Source organism: Misgurnus anguillicaudatus, chromosome 21, assembly GCF_027580225.2.
Source record: "Misgurnus anguillicaudatus chromosome 21, ASM2758022v2, whole genome shotgun sequence".
Lineage (NCBI taxonomy): Eukaryota > Metazoa > Chordata > Actinopteri > Cypriniformes > Cobitidae > Misgurnus > Misgurnus anguillicaudatus.
In genome coordinates, this window is record NC_073357.2 from 12,102,501 (window position 1) to 12,127,985 (window position 25,485).

General features: G+C 38.8%; 17 non-coding genes and 5 pseudogenes across 17 annotated transcripts; all 22 read right to left on the bottom strand.

Annotated features, from left to right (window-relative positions):
* Positions 1-136: 136 nt before the first annotated feature.
* LOC129434561 (5S ribosomal RNA) lies at positions 137-255 on the bottom strand. Its single transcript, XR_008640839.2, has one exon. It is a non-coding gene; the product is annotated as a 5S ribosomal RNA (ribosomal RNA).
* Positions 256-396: 141 nt separating this feature from the next.
* On the bottom strand, positions 397-515 carry LOC129434548 (5S ribosomal RNA). Its single transcript, XR_008640827.1, has one exon. It is a non-coding gene; the product is annotated as a 5S ribosomal RNA (ribosomal RNA).
* A 141-nt stretch (positions 516-656) lies between these two features.
* Positions 657-775, bottom strand: LOC129434531 (5S ribosomal RNA). Its single transcript, XR_008640806.2, has one exon. It is a non-coding gene; the product is annotated as a 5S ribosomal RNA (ribosomal RNA).
* Positions 776-916: 141 nt separating this feature from the next.
* On the bottom strand, positions 917-1,035 carry LOC129434627 (5S ribosomal RNA). The gene has a single exon (XR_008640904.2). It is a non-coding gene; the product is annotated as a 5S ribosomal RNA (ribosomal RNA).
* A 140-nt stretch (positions 1,036-1,175) lies between these two features.
* Positions 1,176-1,294, bottom strand: LOC129434537 (5S ribosomal RNA; annotated as a pseudogene).
* A 121-nt stretch (positions 1,295-1,415) lies between these two features.
* LOC129434703 (5S ribosomal RNA) lies at positions 1,416-1,534 on the bottom strand. Its single transcript, XR_008640974.2, has one exon. It is a non-coding gene; the product is annotated as a 5S ribosomal RNA (ribosomal RNA).
* A 140-nt stretch (positions 1,535-1,674) lies between these two features.
* LOC129434692 (5S ribosomal RNA) lies at positions 1,675-1,793 on the bottom strand (annotated as a pseudogene).
* A 133-nt stretch (positions 1,794-1,926) lies between these two features.
* LOC129434681 (5S ribosomal RNA) lies at positions 1,927-2,045 on the bottom strand. Its single transcript, XR_008640951.2, has one exon. It is a non-coding gene; the product is annotated as a 5S ribosomal RNA (ribosomal RNA).
* Positions 2,046-2,174: 129 nt separating this feature from the next.
* Positions 2,175-2,293, bottom strand: LOC129434626 (5S ribosomal RNA). The gene has a single exon (XR_008640903.2). It is a non-coding gene; the product is annotated as a 5S ribosomal RNA (ribosomal RNA).
* Positions 2,294-2,433: 140 nt separating this feature from the next.
* Positions 2,434-2,552, bottom strand: LOC129434636 (5S ribosomal RNA). Its single transcript, XR_008640907.2, has one exon. It is a non-coding gene; the product is annotated as a 5S ribosomal RNA (ribosomal RNA).
* A 140-nt stretch (positions 2,553-2,692) lies between these two features.
* Positions 2,693-2,811, bottom strand: LOC129434624 (5S ribosomal RNA). Its single transcript, XR_008640901.2, has one exon. It is a non-coding gene; the product is annotated as a 5S ribosomal RNA (ribosomal RNA).
* A 141-nt stretch (positions 2,812-2,952) lies between these two features.
* On the bottom strand, positions 2,953-3,071 carry LOC129419220 (5S ribosomal RNA). Its single transcript, XR_008636405.2, has one exon. It is a non-coding gene; the product is annotated as a 5S ribosomal RNA (ribosomal RNA).
* A 121-nt stretch (positions 3,072-3,192) lies between these two features.
* LOC141357597 (5S ribosomal RNA) lies at positions 3,193-3,311 on the bottom strand. The gene has a single exon (XR_012364084.1). It is a non-coding gene; the product is annotated as a 5S ribosomal RNA (ribosomal RNA).
* Positions 3,312-3,451: 140 nt separating this feature from the next.
* LOC129419208 (5S ribosomal RNA) lies at positions 3,452-3,570 on the bottom strand (annotated as a pseudogene).
* Positions 3,571-3,703: 133 nt separating this feature from the next.
* On the bottom strand, positions 3,704-3,822 carry LOC129419206 (5S ribosomal RNA). Its single transcript, XR_008636401.1, has one exon. It is a non-coding gene; the product is annotated as a 5S ribosomal RNA (ribosomal RNA).
* Positions 3,823-3,951: 129 nt separating this feature from the next.
* LOC141354997 (5S ribosomal RNA) lies at positions 3,952-4,070 on the bottom strand. Its single transcript, XR_012361425.1, has one exon. It is a non-coding gene; the product is annotated as a 5S ribosomal RNA (ribosomal RNA).
* A 146-nt stretch (positions 4,071-4,216) lies between these two features.
* Positions 4,217-4,335, bottom strand: LOC141353526 (5S ribosomal RNA). The gene has a single exon (XR_012360623.1). It is a non-coding gene; the product is annotated as a 5S ribosomal RNA (ribosomal RNA).
* Positions 4,336-4,476: 141 nt separating this feature from the next.
* LOC141357201 (5S ribosomal RNA) lies at positions 4,477-4,595 on the bottom strand. The gene has a single exon (XR_012363684.1). It is a non-coding gene; the product is annotated as a 5S ribosomal RNA (ribosomal RNA).
* A 141-nt stretch (positions 4,596-4,736) lies between these two features.
* Positions 4,737-4,855, bottom strand: LOC129416426 (5S ribosomal RNA; annotated as a pseudogene).
* Positions 4,856-4,995: 140 nt separating this feature from the next.
* On the bottom strand, positions 4,996-5,114 carry LOC141354998 (5S ribosomal RNA). The gene has a single exon (XR_012361426.1). It is a non-coding gene; the product is annotated as a 5S ribosomal RNA (ribosomal RNA).
* Positions 5,115-5,255: 141 nt separating this feature from the next.
* LOC141358159 (5S ribosomal RNA) lies at positions 5,256-5,374 on the bottom strand. The gene has a single exon (XR_012364647.1). It is a non-coding gene; the product is annotated as a 5S ribosomal RNA (ribosomal RNA).
* A 129-nt stretch (positions 5,375-5,503) lies between these two features.
* Positions 5,504-5,622, bottom strand: LOC129456092 (5S ribosomal RNA; annotated as a pseudogene).
* Positions 5,623-25,485: the final 19,863 nt, after the last annotated feature.

The window sequence follows — 25,485 nt, forward strand, 5'->3', positions numbered from 1 at the left end:
CTGACTCGATTCGAGAGCCACTTCAAGACTAATGTGGCAACGCCATGCCATCGGCGAACGCTTACAGAAAGGATGCATTTCTGGAAAAAAATTATATGAATAAATAATTAAATAATTAATTAAATAAAGAATTAAATGCTTACAGCACCTGGTATTCCCAGGCGGTCTCCCATCCAAGTACTAACCAGGCCCGACTCTGCTTGGCTTCCGAGATCAGACGAGAGCGGGCGTGCTCAGGGTGGTGTGGCCGTAAGCGAGCGCTGACTCGATTCGAGAGCCACTTCAAGACTAATGTGGCAACGCCATGCCATCGGCGAACTCTTACAGAAAGGATGCATTTCTGGAAAAAAATTATATGAATAAATAATTAAATAATTAATTAAATAAAGAATTAAATGCTTACAGCACCTGGTATTCCCAGGCGGTCTCCCATCCAAGTACTAACCAGGCCCGACCCTGCTTGGCTTCCGAGATCAGACGAGAGCGGGCGTGCTCAGGGTGGTGTGGCCGTAAGCGAGTGCTGACTCGATTCGAGAGCCACTTCAAGACTAATGTGGCAAAGCCATGCCATCGGCGAACGCTTACAGAAAGGATGCATTTCTGGAAAAAAATTATATGAATAAATAATTAAATAATTAATTAAATAAAGAATTAAATGCTTACAGCACCTGGTATTCCCAGGCGGTCTCCCATCCAAGTACTAACCAGGCCCGACCCTGCTTGGCTTCCGAGATCAGACGAGAGCGGGCGTGCTCAGGGTGGTGTGGCCGTAAGCGAGCGCTGACTCGATTCGAGAGCCACTTCAAGACTAATGTGGCAACGCCATGCCATCGGCGAACGCTTACAGAAAGGATGCATTTCTGGAAAAAAATTATATGAATAAATAATTAAATAATTAATTAAATAAAGAATTAAATGCTTACAGCACCTGGTATTCCCAGGCGGTGTCCCATCCAAGTACTAACCAGGCCCGACCCTGCTTGGCTTCCGAGATCAGACGAGAGCGGGCGTGCTCAGGGTGGTGTGGCCGTAAGCGAGCGCTGACTCGATTCGAGAGCCACTTCAAGATTAATGTGGCAACGCCATGCCATCGGCGAACGCTTACAGAAAGGATGCATTTCTGGAAAAAATTATATGAATAAATAATTAAATAATTAATTAAATAAAGAATTAAATGCTTACAGCACCTGGCATTCCCAGGCGGTCTCCCACTCAAGAACTAACCAGGCCCGACCCTGCTTGGCTTCCGAGATCAGACGAGAGCGGGCGTGCTCAGGGTGGTGTGGCCGTAAGCGAGCGCTGACTCGATTCGAGAGCCACTTCAAGACTAATGTGGCAACGCCATGCCATCGGCGAACGCTTACAGAAAGGATGCATTTCTGGAAAAAAATTATATGAATAAATAATTAATTAAATGCTTACAGCACCTGGTATTCCCAGGCGGTCTCCCATCCAAGTACTAAACAGGCCCGACCCTGCTTGGCTTCCGAGATCAGACGAGAGCGGGCGTGCTCAGGGTGGTGTGGCCGTAAGCGAGCGCTGACTCGATTCGAGAGCCACTTCAAGACTAATGTGGCAACGCCATGCCATCGGCGAACGCTTACAGAAAGGATGCACTTCTGGAAAAAATTATATGAATAAATAATTAAATAATTAATTAAATAAAGAATTAAATGCTTACAGCACCTGGCATTCCCAGGCGGTCTCCCATTCAAGTACTAACCAGGACCGACCCTGCTTGGCTTCCGAGATCAGACGAGAGCGGGCGTGCTCAGGGTGGTGTGGCCGTAAGCGAGCGCTGACTCGATTCGAGAGCCACTTCAAGACTAATGTGGCAACGCCATGCCATCGGCGAACGCTTACAGAAAGGATGCATTTCTGGAAAAAAATTATATGAATAAATAATTAATTAAATAAAGAATTAAATGCTTACAGCACCTGGTATTCCCAGGCGGTCTCCCATCCAAGTACTATCCAGGCCCGACCCTGCTTGGCTTCCGAGATCAGACGAGAGCGGGCGTGCTCAGGGTGGTGTGGCCGTAAGCGAGCGCTGACACGATTCGAGAGCCACTTCAAGACTAATGTGGCAACGCCATGCCATCGGCGAACGCTTACAGAAAGGATGCATTTCTGGAAAAAAATTATATGAATAAATAATTAAATAATTAATTAAATGCTTACAGCACCTGGTATTCCCAGGCGGTCTCCCATCCAAGTACTAACCAGGCCCGACCCTGCTTGGCTTCCGAGATCAGACGAGAGCGGGCGTGCTCAGGGTGGTGTGGCCGTAAGCGAGCGCTGACTCGATTCGAGAGCCACTTCAAGACTAATGTGGTAACGCCATGCCATCGGCGAACGCTTACAGAAAGGATGCATTTCTGGGAAAAAATTATATGAATAAATAATAAATAATTAATTAAATAAAGAATTAAATGCTTACAGCACCTGGTATTCCCAGGCGGTCTCCCATCCAAGTACTAACCAGGCCCGACCCTGCTTGGCTTCCGAGATCAGACAAGAGCGGGCGTGCTCAGGGTGGTGTGGCCGTAAACGAGCGCTGACTCGATTCGAGAGCCACTTCAAGACTAATGTGGCAACGCCATGCCATCGGCGAACGCTTACAGAAAGGATGCATTTCTGGGAAAAAATTATATGAATAAATAATAAATAATTAATTAAATAAAGAATTAAATGCTTACAGCACCTGGTATTCCCAGGCGGTCTCCCATCCAAGTACTAACCAGGCCCGACCCTGCTTGGCTTCCGAGATCAGACAAGAGCGGGCGTGCTCAGGGTGGTGTGGCCGTAAACGAGCGCTGACTCGATTCGAGAGCCACTTCAAGACTAATGTGGCAACGCCATGCCATCGGCGAACGCTTACAGAAAGGATGCATTTCTGGAAAAAAATTATATGAATAAATAATTAAATAATTAATTAAATAAAGAATTAAATGCTTACAGCACCTGGTATTCCCAGGCGGTCTCCCATCCAAGTACTAACCAGGCCCGACCCTGCTTGGCTTCCGAGATCAGACGAGAGCGGGCGTGCTCAGGGTGGTGTGACCGTAAGCGAGCGCTGACTCGATTCGAGAGCCACTTCAAGACTAATGTGGCAACGCCATGCCATCGGCGAACGCTTACAGAAAGGATGCATTTCTGGAAAAAAATTATATGAATAAATAATTAATTAAATGCTTACAGCACCTGGTATTCCCAGGCGGTCTCCCATCCAAGTACTAAACAGGCCCGACCCTGCTTGGCTTCCGAGATCAGACGAGAGCGGGCGTGCTCAGGGTGGTGTGGCCGTAAGCGAGCGCTGACTCGATTCGAGAGCCACTTCAAGACTAATGTGGCAACGCCATGCCATCGGCGAACGCTTACAGAAAGGATGCACTTCTGGAAAAAATTATATGAATAAATATATAAATAATTAATTAAATAAAGAATTAAATGCTTACAGCACCTGGCATTCCCAGGCGGTCTCCCATTCAAGTACTAACCAGGCCCGACCCTGCTTGGCTTCCGAAATCAGACGAGAGCGGGCGTGCTCAGGGTGGTGTGGCCGTAAGCGAGCGCTGACTCGATTCGAGAGCCACTTCAAGACTAATGTGGCAACGCCATGCCATCGGCGAACGCTTACAGAAAGGATGCATTTCTGGAAAAAAATTATATGAATAAATAATTAATTAAATAAAGAATTAAATGCTTACAGCACCTGGTATTCCCAGGCGGTCTCCCATCCAAGTACTAACCAGGCCCGACCCTGCTTGGCTTCCGAGATCAGACGAGAGCGGGCGTGCTCAGGGTGGTGTGGCCGTAAGCGAGCGCTGACTCGATTCGAGAGCCACTTCAAGACTAATGTGGCAACGCCATGCCATCGGCGAACGCTTACAGAAAGGATGCATTTCTGGAAAAAAATTATATGAATAAATAATTAAATAATTAATTAAATGCTTACAGCACCTGGTATTCCCAGGCGGTCTCCCATCCAAGTACTAACCAGGCCCGACCCTGCTTGGCTTCCGAGATCAGACGAGAGCGGGCGTGCTCAGGGTGGTGTGGCCGTAAGCGAGCGCTGACTCGATTCGAGAGCCACTTCAAGACTAATGTGGCAACGCCATGCCATCGGCGAACGCTTACAGAAAGGATGCATTTCTGGGAAAAAAATTATAAGAATAAATAATTAAATAATTAATTAAATAAATAAAGAATTAAATGCTTACAGCACCTGGTATTCCCAGGCGGTCTCCCATCCAAGTACTAACCAGGCCCGACCCTGCTTGGCTTCCGAGATCAGACAAGAGCGGGCGTGCTCAGGGTGGTGTGGCCGTAAACGAGCGCTGACTCGATTCGAGAGCCACTTCAAGACTAATGTGGCAACGCCATGCCATCGGCGAACGCTTACAGAAAGGATGCATTTCTGGAAAAAATTTATATGAATAAATAATTAAATAATTAATTAAATAAAGAATTAAATGCTTACAGCACCTGGTATTCCCAGGCGGTCTCCCATCCAAGTACTAACCAGGCCCGACCCTGCTTGGCTTCCGAGATCAGACGAGAGCGGGCGTGCTCAGGGTGGTGTGACCGTAAGCGAGCGCTGACTTGATTCGAGAGCCACTTCAAGACTAATGTGGCAACGCCATGCCATCGGCGAACGCTTACAGAAAGGATGCATTTCTGGAAAAAAATTATATGAATAAATAATTAAATAATTAATTAAATAAAGAATTAAATGCTTACAGCACCTGGTATTCCCAGGCGGTCTCCCATCCAAGTACTAACCAGGCCCGACACTGCTTGGCTTCCGAGATCAGACGAGAGCGGGCGTGCTGAGGGTGGTGTGGCCATAAGCGAGCGCTAACTCGATTCGAGAGCCACTTCAAGAGTAATGTGGCAACGCCACGCCATTGGCGAACGCTTACAGAAAGGATGCATTTCTGGAAAAAATTATATGAATAAATAATTAAATAATTAATTAAATAAAGAATTAAATGCTTACAGCACCTGGTATTCCCAGGCGGTCTCCCATCCAAGTACTAACCAGGCCCGACCCTGCTTGGCTTCCGAGATCAGACGAGAGCGGGCGTGCTCAGGGTGGTGTGGCCGTAAGCGAGCGCTGACTCGATTCGAGAGCCACTTCAAGACTAATGTGGCAACGCCATGCCATCGGCGAACGCTTACAGAAAGGATGCATTTCTGGGAAAAAATTATATGAATAAATAATTAAATAATTAATTAAATAAAGAATTAAATGCTAACAGCACCTGGTATTCCCAGGCGGTCTCCCATCCAAGTACTAACCAGGCCCGACCCTGCTTGGCTTCCGAGATCAGACGAGAACGGGCGTGCTCAGGGTGGTGTGGCCGTAAACGAGCGCTGACTCGATTCGAGAGCCACTTCAAGACTAATGTGGCAACGCCATGCCATCGGCAAACGCTTACAGAAAAGATGCATTTTTGGAAAAAAATTATATGAATAAATAATTAAATAAATAATTAAATGCTTACAGCACCTGGTATTCCCAGGCGGTCTCCCATCCAAGTTCTAACCAGGCCCGACCCTGCTTGGCTTCCGAGATCAGACGAGAGCGGGCGTGCTCAGGGTGGTGTGGCCGTAAGCGAGCACTGACTCGATTCGAGAGCCACTTCAAGACTAATGTGGCAACGCCATGCCATCGGCGAACGCTTACAGAAAAGATGCATTTATGGAAAACAATTATATGAATAAATAATTAAATAAATAAATAAATAAATAATTAAATGCTTACAGCACCTGGTATTCCCAGGCGGTCTCCCATCCAAGTACTAACCAGGCCCGACCCTGCTTGGCTTCCGAGATCAGACGAGAGTGGGCGTGCTTTTTTTTAATTTATTTTTTATTAGAAAATCAAACATTTACATTTTTAATGCATACATTTTTCCACATAACATTTACATCAGCATTAAAATCACAAGCTTAAAACAAACAAACAAATCAAACAGCCCCTTCACTCTCTGGCAGTTTCCATTTGAGAGTTTTTAAAACACAATAAACCTGTGGCGTAAAAACACAATAAAAGTTTTGCAACATATTTTCACATTTAAAATACATATATAGTCTTTTTATATACAACTCTGTTTTTCTTTTCATAACAGTCCAAACATCTAAAACAATTTTTTCCCTTTTAGCCACAGTTCTTCTTTCCCAGATTGCGTTTTTCATTAGCAATAACCATAGGTTGATAAACGTTTTGTTATCACACTTCTTTTCCCATCCAAACATTACCACTCTATTCCATTCCATTCCATTTTCGTCCCACTGCTCTGTCAGGTCTTTAACCACCCACTTACATTTCTTTAAAAATTCCTTCAATCCTTTACAATATAAAAACATATGTAAAATCCATTCTTCCTTTTCTTGGCACACTTTACACATAGCACTTTGTTCTATCCCAATTTTATTTAAAATCAAATCAGTAAAAATCACATTGTGTCTAATAAAATATTCCAAACATTCCAGCTTTATCTCAAACCATTTCCCTCTCATGTTTCTCCAGATACACTCTTCTTTTAAATCTTTGAATTTTTCCATTCAGTACTTATTTGCAGTTGGTTCTTTAAAAACATAATCTCTAAAAACACAATAAAACACTTTTACAGTACATTCTTTAAAATCATGGCTTTTTTCCCCAAATTTCACAGAGATTTTATTTACTTTTGGTTCTTCTTCAAAACACTCTATTCTTTCAATCCATTCTTTTGGTATTGCATTCTTACAGTTTTTTCCAATTGCTAACACACTAAAATGACATGAACAGCCCAACTATTTAAACTGACACACAGAGAGCAACACCTCTTCTCAAGTCTCCAAAAGTCTAAACACATTTCCTGCTTTACACACATTTTGCAATTCACAATGGCACTTTTTAAATGCACTGAACACGGTTCTCTGCACAAGACACAACAATCTGACATAAAGTCACATGTTTGCCTTTTCAAAATACTACCATTCAAAATGACACTACACGAGCTAAATGGCCAATATATGTGCCACCTGCCCAAACACCTAAATGGTTAATTGTTAACACTTCAATCAGAATGTAAGCACTAGAAAAGACCACAGGAACGTCATTGGCCACAGAGCCATTATAGATGTTCCTGGCTAACGTGGTGGGAACATCACAATGTGTGCTGCCATCTCCAATATGGATGGTGTCCTCCACCGTCATGTCAACCTTGATACAACACAGCCCATATTCTCACATTTCTAGAAAGACTTCACAACATTCTCATACCATAAGAGTGTATGAATGATGTAGACCAAAGAAACCGGTATGTTGTAGTATGGCACAACGTGAGCTTTCATTGTGTAGCTCCAGTCCAAAACTGGTTTGCTGACTACCAAACATTTATCGTGCAATACCTCCCACCATACTTGCCATTTTTGAACCCCATAGAAGAGTTATATGGAAGGTATATGACCACCAGTCCTTTGTGCGCATGCCTCTTTTACAGATTATGGAAGAGACATATGATGAGATTGATGTTGGTGCAATTTAGGGATGGATAAGGCGCTCAAGGTGCTTCTTCTCTCGATGTCTGGCAAGGGAATATATTGCCTGTGATGTGGACGAGGCGTTATGACTTGTTTGGTGAAAAATAAAAAAAATTCAACAGCATGTGTGTATCTGCAAATATTTTTGTGCATGTGAACAATCTAATACATATTTTAGTATTATGGCAAAGCATACTAAAGAAAAGTGCACTTTTCATTATGCCCAACTGTGTGTAGTTGGTTAGACAAAAATCTGGTAATATGAATGAAGTGTGTTCCAATTTGTGTCAAAGTTTGATTTTGATAATGTTATATGTAGTTTCGGTTGGAGTGCTTCATTTTGCAGGATATATGTGGTATTTTGCTATTTGGGTGTGTGGTTTTGTAAATTGTGTTATGTTTTTTGATAAAACCAGACTAGTTTGCAAAATTGTGTGTTAGCAATTGGAAAAAACTGTAATGATTTCATATTTGTTTGTTATTTCCTGTACATTGTAATCTTCCTTTGCCTCTTCCATCGTGTCCACAATATATTGTGTCTGTAAAAAACCCTCTTTAAACTCATATAAAACATCTCTTACTTTTAATATTCCCACCTCCATCCATTTCTTAAAAAACAGTTCTTTTCCTTGTTTTAAAATGTTGTTATTTAAAAACAAAGGTTGGTTTAAAATGTTCTCTCTCCCTTGTGGCTCATACTCAATATTTGATAAAAACTTTCCCCAAGCACTAAGCATTTCTCGATAAAACTCAGGTAGTCCTTCTGTCATCCAATTTTTAGTTTTCATCCATAGTGTATTGTCTCCCATGTTAAAATTACCACATTTGTTTAAAAAATATTCCATTGTTTTCTTCCACTCAGTTTTTTTCTCTTTGTTTAGGTAATTCTTTACAATTTTAACTCTCAGTGCATTTTTCCTCTGTTCCACATCCATTAATCTCAGACCCCCCTTTTCCACCTCCCCTAAAATTGTGTTATATGCAATTCTTGCCGGTTTCCCCTCCCATAAAAAATCAAGAAAACATTTCTTCAACCTCTTTTCAGTCCATACAGGCATTTCAGAAACATATAAAACATACCACAACTTTGAAACCATTAAAACATTCAATATTAAAACCTTCCCCTTCAAATTTAAAGTCCTCAGTTTCCAAAAATTTAACCTTTTCTCTATCTCTGTTATCAGTTGCTCCCACATTTCATCTCTTGCTTTCTTCTCATTCTTCCCCATTAAAATTCCTAAGATTCTAATTTCTTCCACTTCTTTGAAATTAAAACATAGCTTTGCCAAATCTCATGTACGTTGTCTTATCCTCGTTTACTTTGCTTCCCGACCCTCTACAGTATTCATTTACAACATTCATTACTTCTTTGACGCTTTCTTTTGTCTTCACAATAATCGTCGTGTCGTCTGCATATTGGAAAACCTTTCCCTCTGCATTATTTTTTTCAATTTCTATTCCAGTTATTCCTTCTTTTTGTCTTATAAGAAGTCCTAGTGGTTCTGATACTAGTGAGTATAGTAAAGCTGAGAGTGGACACCCCTGTCTAATTGATCTTGTAATTTTAAAACAATCTGTTAAAAAAACATTACATTTGATCTTTGTTAGTGCACCTTTATATAAAATCTCAATCCATTTTGTAAAAACCTCCCCAAAACCAAAACTCCTTAAAACCTCAAATAAATACTTGTGCTCGACCCTATCAAAAGCTTTTTCAAAATCCAAACTAATTACATACCCTTCCTCTTTTTTTTCATTCATGTACCATAGTGTCTCTTATGCTCATTGTTATGTCCGCTATATCCCTTCCTTTTACTCCATATGCCTGGTTTGTCTGAATTATACTCGGTATTACTTCTTTTAATCTGTTTGCTAGAACCTTGGCTAAAATTTTAAGATCTGTATTTAACATCGTAATTGGCCTATAATTTTTTAAATCTTCTTTTTCTCCTTTTCTTTTATATATTAGTTTCATTAATCCCATTCCTGTTCTTTCATTGATTTCTCCTTTTTTAAAAGTTTCTTTAAAAACCTCATTTAAAACCTTGGTTAAAACTCCTTTAAAACAGACAAAATTCACTTCCCAAACCATCTATTCCTGGACTTTTCTTTTTATTGAGTTCATCTATTGCTCTTTCAATCTCCTCTTCTCTGATTTCTTGATCACACTCTTCTTTATCTTTCTGGCCTACTTTTGTTTTTATCTGATTTAACATTTTCTTTTTTTCTTCCTCCTCCACACCCCTTGCACTGAACAGATCCTTATAAAAGCATTTTACTTCTTCTAAGATCTTTCCATTCCCTTCTACAATTTTCCCATTTTTCCCTCTTATTTCTTTTATACTTTCAGCTTTCCCTCTCTTTTTTTCCAAATCAAAAAAGAATTTTGTGCATTTCTCTCCCTCCACCACATATTTTGCTTTGCTTCTAAGCCTCGCCCCCTCATATTGTTTTTCTTCTATTTCTTTCAGTATTCCCTCTATTTCTTTTATCCTTTCTATATCTTTGTTGTCTTTTTTTAATTCAATTTCCAAATTTTCTTGCATTTCTTGTTTTTTGTACCTTTTACATTTCTGTATAAGACTACAATGTTTTATAGAGAATTGTTTTATTAAAAATTTTACATTCTCCCACCATATTCTCTTATCTTCTTCATACATTTTATTTCCCTTTTCTATGATTTCTTTAACATCTGCAACATAACCTTCATTCTTTAAAATCTGTGCATTTAAAATCCAAACTCCAGGCCCTCTTTGCATTTTACTCCAATCCACTATAAAAAATACAAACTTATGATCGCTAAAAACTGTTTCTTCATACTTGAGCTTTTGGATACAATTCTCCACATTTCTGCTACATAAAATAAAATCTATTCTGGTTTGGCATACAAAATTCCCCACTATTTGTCTCCTTGAGAATTCTTTTTTCCTTTCATTTCTATCTCTCCAAACATCTATTATATTATTTTCTTCCATTAAAACTTTTAATTCTCTTCTTCCCGTATTACTTTTAAAAACCATTCCTTCAGCCATATCTTGTTTACTAAAAACAGTATTAAAATCCCCCATCATTATTATTTCTTTGTACCTTTTCACAATATTTCTTAAAACATTAAAAAACTCTTTCTTTTCTTTATCCTCCACCGGTGCATGTACATTTACTAAAACCATTTCTCTTCCTTCATATTTTGTTTCAACCACTAAACATTTCCCCATCTTGTCTTTGTATACAATTTTACTAACTTTAAAAACATCATCATTCATTAAAAATGCCACACCTCTCCCAAATCTCCCATCTCCATTGCTATATAAAATTCCTCCATCCCATCTCTTTTTAAAATCCAACATCACATTTTCATTCCAGTTAGTTTCTTGTAAAGCAATAATGTCTTGCCTTTTACATTTTTCCTTTACTTGTTCAAATTTATGCATGTCCATTAGTCCTCTTGCATTAAATGAAACACAACTTAAAACCATTAAAAGAAAAAAGAAACATAAATACTTTAAATACATTATTTATCAAAAGAGATATGATAAAGATCATATTTCAATTTGCACACAGATTTTATATTATATAAGTCATTAAAGTAAAATGACAATACGGAAAAGACGTGTGCAATTAAGCCTGCAAAGAATGTAAAAAATAAATATGCTGTCTATCCAGAGGTGAAAATATAAAATAAATATGCTTTCTATCCAGAGGTGAAAATATGAAATAAAATTGCTGTTCATCCAGCGGTGAAAACGGAAATTAGCGGCGAAACGGAAATGACGTAGGCTGTCTATCGACTGGTGTCCAGCCACTGGTGTCTAGCCGGAGGTGAGTCTGCGGGGCTGCAGCTGGATGCTATTGCATTGACGCCTGTCCAGTCAGTGAATGAGCAGCCGACAGCGAGTATGGCAAGTGGTGGTGTTCCACAAGAGTTAGACGCTCCGCCAGCCTCTTTAAGATCGCAAGTTTGGCAAAACTTCAGTTTTCCAGTCAGTTACAGTAGTACAGGCGAGAGAGTGGTGGAAAAGACGAGGACTTTGCGTCGGCGTTGTTAGGTATGTGAGTGGAAATACATCTAATCAGGGCTCTCAAGTCTCACGCATTCACCTTGACACACACGCATTTCAGTAAGTTCAAACGCCACACTTTGTATTTCTCACGCTGAGAAGTAGGAGATAAATTGTCCTGCTATATACAACAGGCATACGCAGGGCAGTTCTGTCGAGTTTGCTGCTTTCAGTTTTTTTAGCGTGCTCAACTTTACGCAGCGCCATCAGCGTCAGAGTACCGCGAGAAATCTTGCGGAGGAGGCTGATTTCAAATCGCTCTCGCGTCACTCTGACGTCATCCACTTGTCGTTTCTTGCAGCGCCTCGTGAAGTCGTACACACCTATTAATTCATTCTACAAGCCTATTTTTTTGTTCTTTAGTACATTAATATGAAATAAGGCCAAAATGTAATTTTAAAATGTATTTAGGTAACACTTGTAATACATTTGAACCCATATTTGTATGAAAGATGAGTACAAGATTACTTAAAGTGGTATACATTTTTGAAATACAAGATAGTATGTTAAATGCATTTCAGTTCATATTCATGACATCTCAAAATAACACTGATAAGGACACCTATGTTTTTAAGATTATCTTAAGTACTAAATGTTTGTGATGTTTTGCTTTTCCCTCCATTGTACCGAAAGTGAATCGAACTGTGGCCCCTGAACCGAGGTACGAACCGAACCGGGACTTCTGTGTACCGTTCCACCCCTAATATGCATAGAAAATATCATGTAATATATTAGGCAGTATATTCCCATATATAGGATTTAATATGTATATTTTCCATTATATTGCAGTATATGAATAGACCATACATGTATATATTGATACAAAATATATTGTAACCAAGACCAAAAAGGGCACTATGTTTTTCCATGTAATAGTTTGTCTTTATATGAATTTATATACTGCAATATATGCAGGGGCATCGCTAGATCCCTTTTACTGGGGCACATGCCCCAGTGTAAATCTTTTGTGTCCCGGTGTAAATCTCAAGTTTAAATTTTAGCAGTTAACTAGTGTATTATTCCTTTACAAAGACAATCGCGGCAAAAACGGATCTATATGCAGTGTAGTAGTTACCCAATTTACGCTTGTAAAAGCGACGAAGCCGTCGCATTGTCGCGTGCACACACGTATCCATGTCCATGCACGTCTTTGCGTTCATCTGCACACAACCGCATTCAAAAGGTGACGCCAAGCGAGTTAGCTTATGAAAACATGACTAGACTAAAGTGAGTTTCTAAATAATAATAATAATCTTATTTTGACTCGATCATTATTGGCTTCTTTAGATGAACATGTTTTGTGCAAAGCAGGGAAAGCGAAGCAGACAAGAGAGATGATGAGTTTTAAGGAGGTAAGACAAACTACATCCTCACCCGATCAGGTCTGAAACATTAGAGGAAAAATCTCAGTAAACCTTGTCAAGTCTGTAGAATTGAATTGTTGCTGAGACAGATGTAAGATGTTCTTAAGATTATCTAAGGGTACTTCACTGTGCTATTTTGAGGCACCATGAATATGAACTAACATGCACTTTTAACATACTATCTCTGTATAAAAAAAACGTATTTAGTTAACACTTGTATTAAACTTGAACACAACTTTTATACAAAGATGGGTTCAAGTTTACTACAAGTGGTACATAAATACATTTTTTAAATACATTTTTAGCACATTTCAGTTCATATTTATGGTGTCTCAAAATAGCACAGTGAAGTACACTAAGATGATCTTAAGAACATCTTAAGAAGTACTAAAGATGAATTTTTAGTATATTAAGTACAAAATTAGTGTGCGAAAATAAAGCACTTTAAATACACTATGGAGGTGTACTACTTTTTCACCTGGGTTAACACATGAGTCAGTTTTGGTGAACTGTTACTTCAAAACTCTACACACAAATCCTTACATTTCTCAGTGCTTACACCATCTGGTCATATGGAAAGCACTAGCATTCAATACTGTTCACTCAAGTCAGCACAGCTTAGCAAACAATTACCAAGCTGGAAACACTAAAAGTCAAAATTGAACACACAGCAATCAGATCCTTCAATAGATACATAAAAGGGCCTGAATCTGTTCATTGAGTTTTGAAACAATGGATCCACAGAGAAATGAAGGAATAGGTCGAGGAGAAGGAGGAGGAAGAGGAGGATGATGTGGTGAAAGAGGAGGAAGGAGATGAAGGGCAAGGTGACAAGCAATTTCAGGGTGAAATTCAAGCCACTCTAGTTGACCATGTCCTGGTCCATGGTATGACTATGAGGGAGGCTGAGCAACGAGTAAAGCCTAATTTGAGTCGCTTCATTGTTGCCTCCATCTTCAGAACCTTCAGGGAGTGTTCTTAGGAGATAGGTGTACTTACAGTAAGACTCTGTACAGTAACTTTAGTGTGCATACACTGTTGGACTATGCTACTGGAATAAAGAAATGCATCAAATTGCCTTCCATACAGATAGACATATCAGCAGATGAATGCAAGGGGTGGATCAGGCAAGAGGATTTTACCCTCGCTGTTTAGCTAGGACCAATATAGCCTGTGATGTGGATGAGATTCTCTGGCCTGACCCAGAACTAAGACTGAATGTTGAGGCGAAATAATAAAAAAATGACAGTTGTGCTGTGTATAGCACATGAATGAATAAAAATGTGCTAATGCATACATTGATTGTGTCTTTTTGGTCATGTGAAAAGGTTTTTGAGGGGGAGAACCACAAGCAACTTACCAGTTTTGGATATATTGTTTTGAATTGATTGCACCAGTGTGTAATACTATGTTGTAGTGTGTGTGTTTTTGAAAGCTTGTGTGTGTTGTCTGAGGGAAAAGTTTGGTATTTCAGTAAAAGTGAATGGTTTTGAGTGTAGAGCTTCATTTTGACCTGAAAATATGATGTTTGGAGTATTGTGTGAGACTTTATGGAATTGTCTTTACTGTTTTGAGAATATGAGGCATAGTTTCAAGAAATGTGTAATAATGTTAGGTATAATGAAGATTATACTTGTATATATGTATGTATCTTTTGCAGTAACTGTTGAACTGTAGAATAGTGGGTTAAGCAAAGGACATTGTATAGAAGTGTTGCACACTTCTTGCACACAGCAGGCTTTCAAAAAAAGTCAGCAAAAAATGGGGGGCCTGTGCCCCAGTAGAGCTTTATATCTAGCAATGCCCATGAATATATGCATGTGCTATGTATGTATGTATGTATGTATGTATGTATGTATATATATATGATTTAACAATTTTTACTTTCCAAATAAACAACTACAGCATATTCATGAATATGCATGGCATATAGCCTAAAGAAAATATTGAAGACAAAAATCTGCATTACACAAATAACAGTTTTATTGAAACAGCAGAGACCTTTCTTTCATTTTCTACGTTTGTCAGTACTCTACTCAGCACCGACTGCTTCAACCAGAATGCGTGCCAAAGGCGATGGAGCATAATGCTTGAGTAGGAAGCTGAGATTCAGGGGCGAGGAGAGGACAGGACACGTAAGAGACACTAGCAACAAGGAGGCTGATAGGTCTTGACCTATAGTCCTAACTCATACTCCTAATCAGTAGGTGGCGGTAATGCACCTAAAAGTTGTTTGCTAACCACCAGTAAAACTCGAGAAGGAGACTGATCGTTGGCATGCTCTCAACCCAGGGAAACTTCAAGCTTTACAAGGTACATAGTTTTCAGAGGTGGTGCTTTCCAGTTTTGATTAGTGGTGGGCAGAGCGAGGCTTCGTGAAACACTCAAACAGTTTAATCATTTGTGCCGTATGTTTCGGAGCTTCGAAACATCAATCCAAAATTGCCTCCACAGTGACACTTAGCGGTCATTTGCATGTCTTTACATGAAGCAGCCTTGGCAAGATTTTAGATGAGCGCTGACAAATTGTATCCCACATGTTGTTTGATTGACACACAAGTGATAGAATGGGAGAGTGGATAGTGCTCTCGACTCTCATGCGTAGATCTTGGGATCGAACCCGGGAAATGCATGCGCTCCGTCATCATAATAAAATGCTTTTTGTTGTAGTTTGACAACTACATGAGCTTTTAGGCTCACAATTGTCGATAACTATAGGCTATTCGGGTCTATTTAATTAAAAAAAAAATGGAATAGAGATATACCAAATAAATAATAAGAGATTCATAAAATATACCAAGCCATAATATGCCACATTGTTTACATATAAAGATCTTTATTCAAATATATAAATTGTTCTGTGTTGTTAAACTCAACCAGCTTCTTTGTTACATATAATTTCTCCAGCCTTTGAAAACATTCTCACACAAGGGACACTTGTTGCTGGCATGCATTTTTTGTAAGTAGCCTAAGTGTTACATACCTATGAGGAAAATTACTTCTTTTCATTAATTTATAGTATTTGATCTTGCCAAAAACGCATCTATGAGGTATTGTCAGATTCGTTTCCTACCCTGTCAGTTTAAGATTCGACGCAGATTCGACAGGTACGCCACCTTTCGAAATACTTGTGAAATGCACCGCTTGGTGTTTCGAATCACTTCATCACGTGACATGGGTGTTTCGAATCACATTTCGGAGCAGTGTTTCGAAACATTTACGCTTCGGGATCTCGACACAGTGTTGAAACGTCAGTTTCGCGGGAGCCATCCCTAGTTTTGATTGCATCTCTTCCAGGAGAGATTTTTGTGAACCAGAGGGGAAGGAGTGAGAAGGGAGAGAGTAATCGTTGTTGTTTTGTTCCACAGATGCTGTTTTAAACCAGTTTCAACTGCCGAAGCTGATGTTAGAAAATCCATCAACAGTAGAATATGCGAGCTAAGACACCAGGTGAAGTGCAAAAGCATGGATATATAAGTCATTTAAATCAGTGAAGAGCCAAGATGGACTCCTAGCCAGGATAAAGGCCTGTTCTTATGGCAATTTATTTCTTTGCTTTTCCACATTGCCAAAGCTCCTTGAAAGTTTGTTTATTATTTATTTATTTATCTATTATTGTCTGTGCATTTTGTTTATATTGTATTTTTTACTGTATAACGGCACTGCTGAAAGTTTGAAATAAATAGACCTTGGTAATTTAAATTGCTTTAATTTATATTTTGTATATTTTCTGTTTTATGTCACTCTTTTAAAATGTAATTTATGTTAATGTAATGCAAGACATTTATGTAATGTAAAGCAAACCACATTGTCTGACCATGTGCAAAACCTCTTGTGGTTGTAATAGGTCTGTTTAGCTCTCTACCTCAAATTAGTTTTAGTATGTGTGCCTGATTAAAAGAAAATAAAGGTGGCTTTTGATAGATTATCCATTAGTCTGTGTTAATATGTGGTATAAATGTGTGTACATATTTTTATGTATATATTTATATATAATTGTACATATTATTTAAAATATATTCTACCATATAGTAAACATACATGTGACACTATATCTGTACATATATTGTTAATACATTTTTGCATATAAATCGGAATACAATATGGCGGATATTTATAAATATAATATTGCATATATTTTGAGTTATATAAACACATATATTATATTCACGTGCAATATATTAAAAGCGACAATTATTTATATTTATCAATATACTGCAATAAATTACATATATATAGAATATATGTATCAACATATTACTCATGTATTTTACAATATATTGCATACATAAAGAATATATGCATCAACATATTACTCCATATATTGCCAATATATACTGCAATATATTACATACAAAAAGAATATATGTATCAACATATTACTACATATATTGCCAATATATACTGGAATATATTACATACATTAAGAGTATATTTATCAACATTTTACTACATATATTGCCAATATATACTGCAATATATTACATACATTAAGAGTATATTTATCAACATATTACTCCATATATTGCCAATATATACTGCAATATATTACATACATATATAATATATTTATTCAATTCAATTCAATTTTATTTATATAGCGCTTTTCACAATACTCAATTGTTTCAAAGCAGCTTTACATTAATAGAAGCAGTAAAAGCACAGAAAAACGACAGATAGCATAACATAATACACAATAGCATAAGCAGTCAAATTTGCTGCGGCTATGACGCGACATTATGAGCGAGCATATTACTAATGTAACGTCTAGAAGAAGAAGCTAAGTTAAGCCCAAGCAGGCTACCTCCCCGGGGTAAAAAACCCCCTAGGAGAAAAAAAACAAAAACCCCGGGTTGATTAGCCGAGGAAATAAAAATAAAAGTCCTAGGAATGAAAAACCCTTGGGAGATATACATGTATATACACACACATATAAACGGATAAGGAGCTTAAGCGGAGATTAAGCGGAGATTAAGCAGAGATTAAGCGGATATTATGCGGGTCCTGCCGGTGGTCGTTGGTCAGGCATCAGCTGGGCATCACATTGAAGGACGACCAGTAGATCAGAGGTGTGCCGACTTTCACATCTACCGGAACTGGGTCTGTTTGTCCCAATGTCCTCAGGGTCAATGGGACCCAGGGACGAGACAGGGAGAGAAAAACAAAATCATATTAGCGTAGGGGCCGTTCACATGTAATGCAAGTGTCACACAGTGATGTGGTTTAATCAGCTTAGTTTCAGACAGACTAACTATTGAGGCATAATTGTTTTATCCACAGTTGAGGATTTTGCAAATTGGGGGCCCACTGCGACGGTATATATGGTAACTAAGGGTCACCTTCCGATTTTTAAGAGAAAATGAAACCTGTCGACCCGTTTGACTAAGGCCTGTAACCCCACTGTCGTCATTAATGCAGGTTCAGTGGCAAACGGGTCTATATTGCATACTATTTACAAGATCACGAGAAAACACCAACATCGCAACCTGACCATACGTGTCAACCCGTTTGACTAAGGCTGGAGGCCCCACTGTCGTCGTTAATGCAGGTTCAGTGGCAAACGGGTCTGTGTGGCATACTATTCACAAGACACAAGAAAGCGCCAAAATCGCAACCCGACCATACGTGCCAACCCGTTTGACTAAGGCCGGAAGCCCCACTGTCGTCGTTAATGCAGGTTCAGTGGCAAACGGGTCTGTATGGCATACTATTCGCACTAGAAAGAAAGCGCCAAAATCACAACCCAACCATACGTGCCAACCCGTTTGACTAAGGCCAAAAGCCCCACTGTCGTCGTTAATGCAGGTTCAGTGGCAAACGGGTCTGTATGGCATACTATTTGCAATACAAAGAAAGCGCCAAAATCACAACCCAACCATACGTGCCAACCCGTTTGACTAAGGCTGGAGGCCCCACTGTCGTCGTAAATGCAGGTTCAGTGGCAAACGGGTTTGTATGGCATACTATTCACAAGAACACGAAAGTTCTAAAATCGCAATCCGACTATAGGTTAAGATAAGGTTTTTATTTATTTATTTGGTTGGTCTGTGTTATGACCGCGAGTGCTTTGTTCCGTACAGATAACTATTTCGAGTTAAGTACTTTTACTAGACAAATTATGCGAATGCTTTGTTGAAGAGAAAAGTTTTAAGTCTAGATTTAAAATTATCGACTGTGTCTGATTCTCGGACATCGGTCGGTAAATCATTCCAGAGCTTAGGGGCTAAGTAGGAAAATGACCTTCCACTTTTAGACACTTTTGATAGTCAGTTGATTTCAAAGATGGACTTTATTGTCAGCAAAATAAAGCCGTGAGGAGATCTTGCAAGATCCACTAAAGTTTTACTGTACCCCAAGTGGTATATATATAAGGTGGCCTCCCCACCCCATGTACTCCATATATGGTCTAATATTCAGTAACATATGGTTTGTATCATATGGAAAACATATGGCATCACTTTGTCAAGAGTACAGTACGTCTTTTGTCTCGGCCTTCGACATGTAACAACCTTCGCCATGTATAAGAACATACTGCAATGCATGCTGGTAAATTTCATACACACAATGGTGAACTATGGTTATATTCATATAGAAAAACATAATGGTAAAGTAAGATTATACTTAATTCCTTTATATTCGGATTAAAACAAACTTCATCATAATCCCCGCTCTGAGGCTTACCTAGCCTCACTTTCCTGTTTATTTATTTTAATCCGGAGTGCCGTTTCATAATTCAGTTTCTCAGTTATCACTATATATTGTGGTTAAAGAAAACCACTATACATTACCAATTACTAAATTATGCCACTGCACTTCGAACTATGGACAATAAGAGCAAACATCTTTCCATTCTTATTTTGTCTTTGAATGTAAAAGTAAAAGAACTTAAGTCCTACATAAACAGTTTGTGTGCAATTGGTTCTGCACTTGTCTGCGGCTGTTGTAGTTATATTGAACATATGTGGTAAAACTGGGTAAATACATGGTACAAAATATATGATAATCATACAGTATATATAAATGTTGGCAAATGAAAAGCAATAATATAGTAATTAAAACAAAAATAAAGTATGCATAGAGAACAAATACCTGTAAAGTAAAATCAAACCAAGTAAGTAGAAATAAACAAAATTAAGTAAAGCATGCATAATAATTATAAAGTAAATATAAAGTTAAATAAAAAAATAAGTAACCAGAAATAATCAACAAAACTAAGTATGTATGATAACCATAAAGTAAAATGTAAATTTAAATCAAACCAAATAAAATAAGTAAATTGAAATAATTGATACTTCAATCTAAGTTATGTATGCATGATAAACACGAGAGACATGTAAATTAGATTGAATAACACAAGTGGATATAAAATTCCCCAATATAAACTAAAGCTAAGCATACATATAAAACCCAATATAAACTAAAGCTAAGCATACATATAAAACCCAAAACAAAAAGTAAACTCAAATCAATAAAACAAAAGTACTACCTAATAATACATTTTAAGTAAGATTCGTGTTATACGTTTTGATTATACTTAACCTACATGCGCTTGAGATTTGCTTTTATTCCTCGTTTTCATCCTCCTCAGAGGTGCTTGAATATTCATTTACTAACTGTAGGTTCATTACTGTTCTGTAAAGTAAGTCCTGGTAATGCATGGACTGATCATTTTGTGCCTTTAGTTTTTTATCATCCTGATAAGTTGTCATTTCCATTTGTTTAACAGTAGCTTTGATAACGAGGGATTTTAATAACGGTATGACACAACAAAATAATAATCCTCCGATGCCGATCGCTACTCCTACAAATATTCCTAATTTTGCTAACCAAGCTCCCCATGCTCCTAGTTTTAAATCGAACCAATCCCACATTTTCTCATCCCTTCCGGCATTAGTTGCCATTTCAATCTGTAACTCTTTGAGTTTGGTCATAGCTTTTGTAAACGTACCATCTGGTGCTGTATTATTAGGTATGAAAGTACAGCAGTAATTAGAAAATAAAATACACACTCCTCCTTTATCCGCTAATATCCAATTAAGCGCGAGTCTATTTTGCCATGTCATTTTACTGGTTGCATCTAGTTGCTCTCCAAGTGAAGTTAAAGCTTCATTGGTGTGGTTAATGAATCTCTGCTGGTTATAATATATATAATTGATCCATTCTGTATTTTTATTTTGTGAAATCCAAATGAATATTGACTCAAAACCTGCTTTAACTTCATCTCGGGCCTTAAATTGATTTGGTATACCTCTGGGTTGACCTATTGCGTCTATGTATACTGTAGGATCTGATTCGTAACCTCTCTTAACTCTATGGTTACTTGTGTCCTTTGGTTCTGACTTGTAATCGAAATCCCATTCCATTATATGAATCTCCTGTATTAGTCGTACTCTTGTACATTTTCCTTTCCATCCTAAAGGCAAAGAAGGTAAAAGTTTTCTATGTCCGCAAACCCAGAAAAAATCTGCTATCGCTTGTGTTTGATCAGTATAGGTGTCTACATCGGGGAATGCTGTAGTTTGATTTTTACAGGTTTTTTCTGGAATTATTTTCTTCCCATTTCTTATTCCTGATGACCTCATAGGTGGGAGATCTAAGGTATCGCTGGCTTGTCGAACTTTTGTCTTATCTAACATCCAAATTACTTTGCATTTTCCTTTAAATTGTCCCATATTAATATTCCCTGTGGTTTTTACAAAGCACTCATATTCCTTACTATAATCTATGATGTACCATTGTGGGATTTCTATTTGGTCATTTCCTACTTGCATAATTTTTGATACATCGATACCTCGGCATCTAGATGCAAATGATCGTATGTGTCGATACATAAGTCTTTCTCTGCTATTACTTAGAGAACCCAAACATTCTGCTGGACAAATAGGTCTGAACAGTTTCACATTACAATGGAGTCTATTCATCTCCGCACATTTTTCAAAATCAAATGGATTTGGCACTACTATTACTTGACTTGCAGGTGATTTAGAACAAAACAAACAGTTCTTTCCTTGTAAATCTGTTGCTGTAAAAGTTGCCCATTCATACCATTGATTACTTTTTGCCGTTTCCCATAAAATGTCTAGTTGGGTATCTTCTCCGTACATACTGTAATCGTCCTCAATATCTCTACGTTGTTTTCCTCTCCATGTTAGTTCAGTTGTATTTGAGATTGTATTGTTCCTCAGTCCTTTTGAGGGTTCAACAATCAATGGCAAGTATGTATGGTTAGGCGTTTGTGTTGACGGTAGTAACGTTAAAGACTTAAGGGATGTGTTCGTCAAAGTCTCTGTGTTTGTATATGGCGTTGACATACGGGATGTGTGATTCAAAGTCTGTGTGGGTGCAAGCGCTGTTGACGTAAGGGATGTAGAGTTCAAAGTTTGTGTGGTTGCAAACGTAGTTGATGTAAAGGAGGTATGGTTCAGAGTCTGTTTGGTTGCAAACGTAGTTGATGTAAAGGAGGTATGGTTCAGAGTCTGTGCGGTTGCACGCTCCGTTGCTTTAAAAGTTGTAAGATTAAAAGGCTGTGTGGTTGAAAGTGAAGTTGATGACAGGGAAGTGTGGTTCAGCATTGGAGTTACAGGTGTTGAAGTCAATGGCAGGGTGGTGTGATTCCGGGCCTGAATAACTGGAGGCGGAGTCGTGGTGTTGTTTAAAGCATGAACTGGCCACAAGCATATGATGATCAGGCATGTCGTCAAATGTGTTCTGTCCATGGTCATTTCCTGATGCCGCATCTTGTGCCTCATTGCTTTTAGCAGAAGTTTCTTGGCAGGCTGTCCTCTCCAGTCACTGTTTTTTCTTTATGAGCTTTAGTGCAGTGGTTTAATTGGTACCACGTGTTGCTGCCTTCCATTCGGACTGCTGTTGGGGTAGAGGCCACCACTTTATATGGTCCTTCCCTTCTGGCTTCGTTCCATTTCCTCCTGAAAACCCTCAGATAGACTTGGTCCCCTGGGACAATTGGACATGTGGTCTCTGTCTCCTCACTCGGCTGCTTTCTCCTTTCCTGCACAAAAATAGCTTTATGGATAGCAGTTAGCTTTTTCATGTATGACCTTAATTCCATTTGCAATTGCTCTAATGGAGGCCCAGAATATGGACCTCTGCAGTGTGGAGCGGGCATAGGTCGACCTGTAAGCATTTCATGCGGTGTTAGATGTGTAGTTCTGTTAGTTTGCATGCGATAGCTCATTAGTGCAAGAGGTAAAGCATCAATCCAGTTAAGTTTAGTACTAGCACATATTTTGTTGAGTTTTGCCTTAATGATTCCATTGGCTTTTTCAACCATCCCTTGAGATTGTGGATGATAAACACATCCCAATCTTTGCTTTATTCTTAAATGTTGTAGTACTTGTTTTACTGTTTTTTGAATGAACGCTTATCCATTATCTGAACTTATTTCTGATGGTATTCCGAATCTAGGAATAACCTCTCTTGTCAGAAATTTGATTACTGTTCCGGCTCCTTCGTCAGCCGACGGTACAGCCTCCACCCAACGACTAAACCTACAAATAACAACAAGCAAATATTTCTTACCCTGCACTCTCTTGATCATATCCACATAATCCATAACCAAGTGTTTAAATGGTCCCTCTGGTACCGGAATATGACCTATTGCTGTTGTTATTCCTTTTCTGACATTGTACTTGGCACAAATTTCACATGTTGACAAAAACTCCTCTACTGTTGCATACAAATAGGGAGACCAATATCCTTGTTCTTTAATTTTTCTAATCACTTCTGCTCGAGCACAGTGGTCAAATCCATGCGCGTCTGTGATTAGAACATTTAACAGTGCTGTTGGTGCAACAATGTGACCTTCATGCGACCGCCAAATGTTTTGGGAGTCTTTTGTGGCCCCTCTTCGGTGCCACATAGATTGCTCATATGGTCCTGCCTGTTGTTGAATCCGAGCAATATCATCAATGGTTGGGTTGGGTTCAATAAGAACTTCTGGAGCTATTATTGCCACCTGACACCCGGAGGCCTTTTTAGCCTCTAAATCTGCTGCATTATTACCCTTGATGACATAACTATTTCCTTTTTTGTGAGCTTGACATTTAATAATGGCCAGTCTTTTTGACAACATCATAGCTGAGATTAGTTCAACACTCTGTTCTGCATTTTGAATAGGAGTGCCATCACTTCTTTTAAAACCTCTTTGTTTCCATACTGCCCCATAGTGGTGACAGACGCCATGGCTATAGGCTGAGTCTGTCAGAATGTTTGCTGTTTGCCCTTTTGCCAATTTGCATGCTGCTGTAAGAGCTTTTAATTCTGCCAATTGAGCTGAGCACGGCTGTGCGCAGTGTTGGGACAGTACAGACACAAAATCCTCTCCCTCTTTTTTCACTACTGCATAACCAGTGTGAATTCCTGAATGATCCCTGAAACTTGATCCATCCACAAAGTATGTGACTTCTGCTTCAGTAATTGGGGTAGATTCGAGATCGGGTCGTAACCTGGTGAATGCTAACGAGTCAGCAACACATTCATGTGGCTCACCTTCATAAGCCAAAGGAATCAACTCTGCAGGATTCACCGTGTTACACTGTTTAATTGTTACATCTGGATGTGTCAGTAGTAACGAATATGCCAAAATACGGGCTTGTGTCAAAACAAATTTTCCCTGTTCAATTAACTCTGCAATTTTGTGATGGGTATATATGATAACTGGATACCCCATAGTTATTGAAGAGGCCTTTTCATATGTTTGAAATACTGCTGCCAGACCTTGCTGATAACAAGGTGGATATCCTTGTGCTACATTGTCTAGTTTAGTACTGTAGTATGCTATTGGTTGCTTTTTCCTACCCCTGCAGGTTTCTTGCATTAATACTGCAGAAGCATATCCATCAGCTCTGTTGGCAACAAACAGGTGGAAGGGTTTAGTATAATCAGGTGTACTTAAAGCTGGTGCTTTTTGAAGCTCCTGTTTAATTGACTCAAAGGCTGCTAATGCATCTGTAGTCCACTTTAAGGGAGCACTAAGATTTTGTAGCCCAGCCTGTTTCATAATGTCTCTCAATGGTGCTGTCCTGATTGCATAATCTTCTATCCAATCAGCATTGAAACCTGTCATGCCCAAAAAAGTCATCATCTGTCCTACTTTTTGTGGCAATGGTGCTTTACTTATGCCTTCTAGGTGTGCTGGGGCTATGGCCTTTGTTCCATATGAGATTAACCTCCCTAAATATTCCACCTGTGGCTGGCAATATTGTAGTTTGGTTTTGGATACTTTATGACCTCCTTGAGCTAGTTTAGTCAGTACCGTTATTGAGTCTCTATGGCATTGTTCCAGTGATGTTGAACAAATCATCAAATCATCCATGTATTGCAGCAAAGTGCTGTCTATTATGAGATCTTCCAAATCAGCTTTGAGTACCTGATTAAATATTGTTGGTGACATTTTAAACCCCTGGGGTAATTTACAATATGAATATTGTTTACCAGCATAAGTAAATGCAAACAAATATCTACTTTCCTCAGCAATTGGTACACTGAAAAAAGCAGAACATAGATCA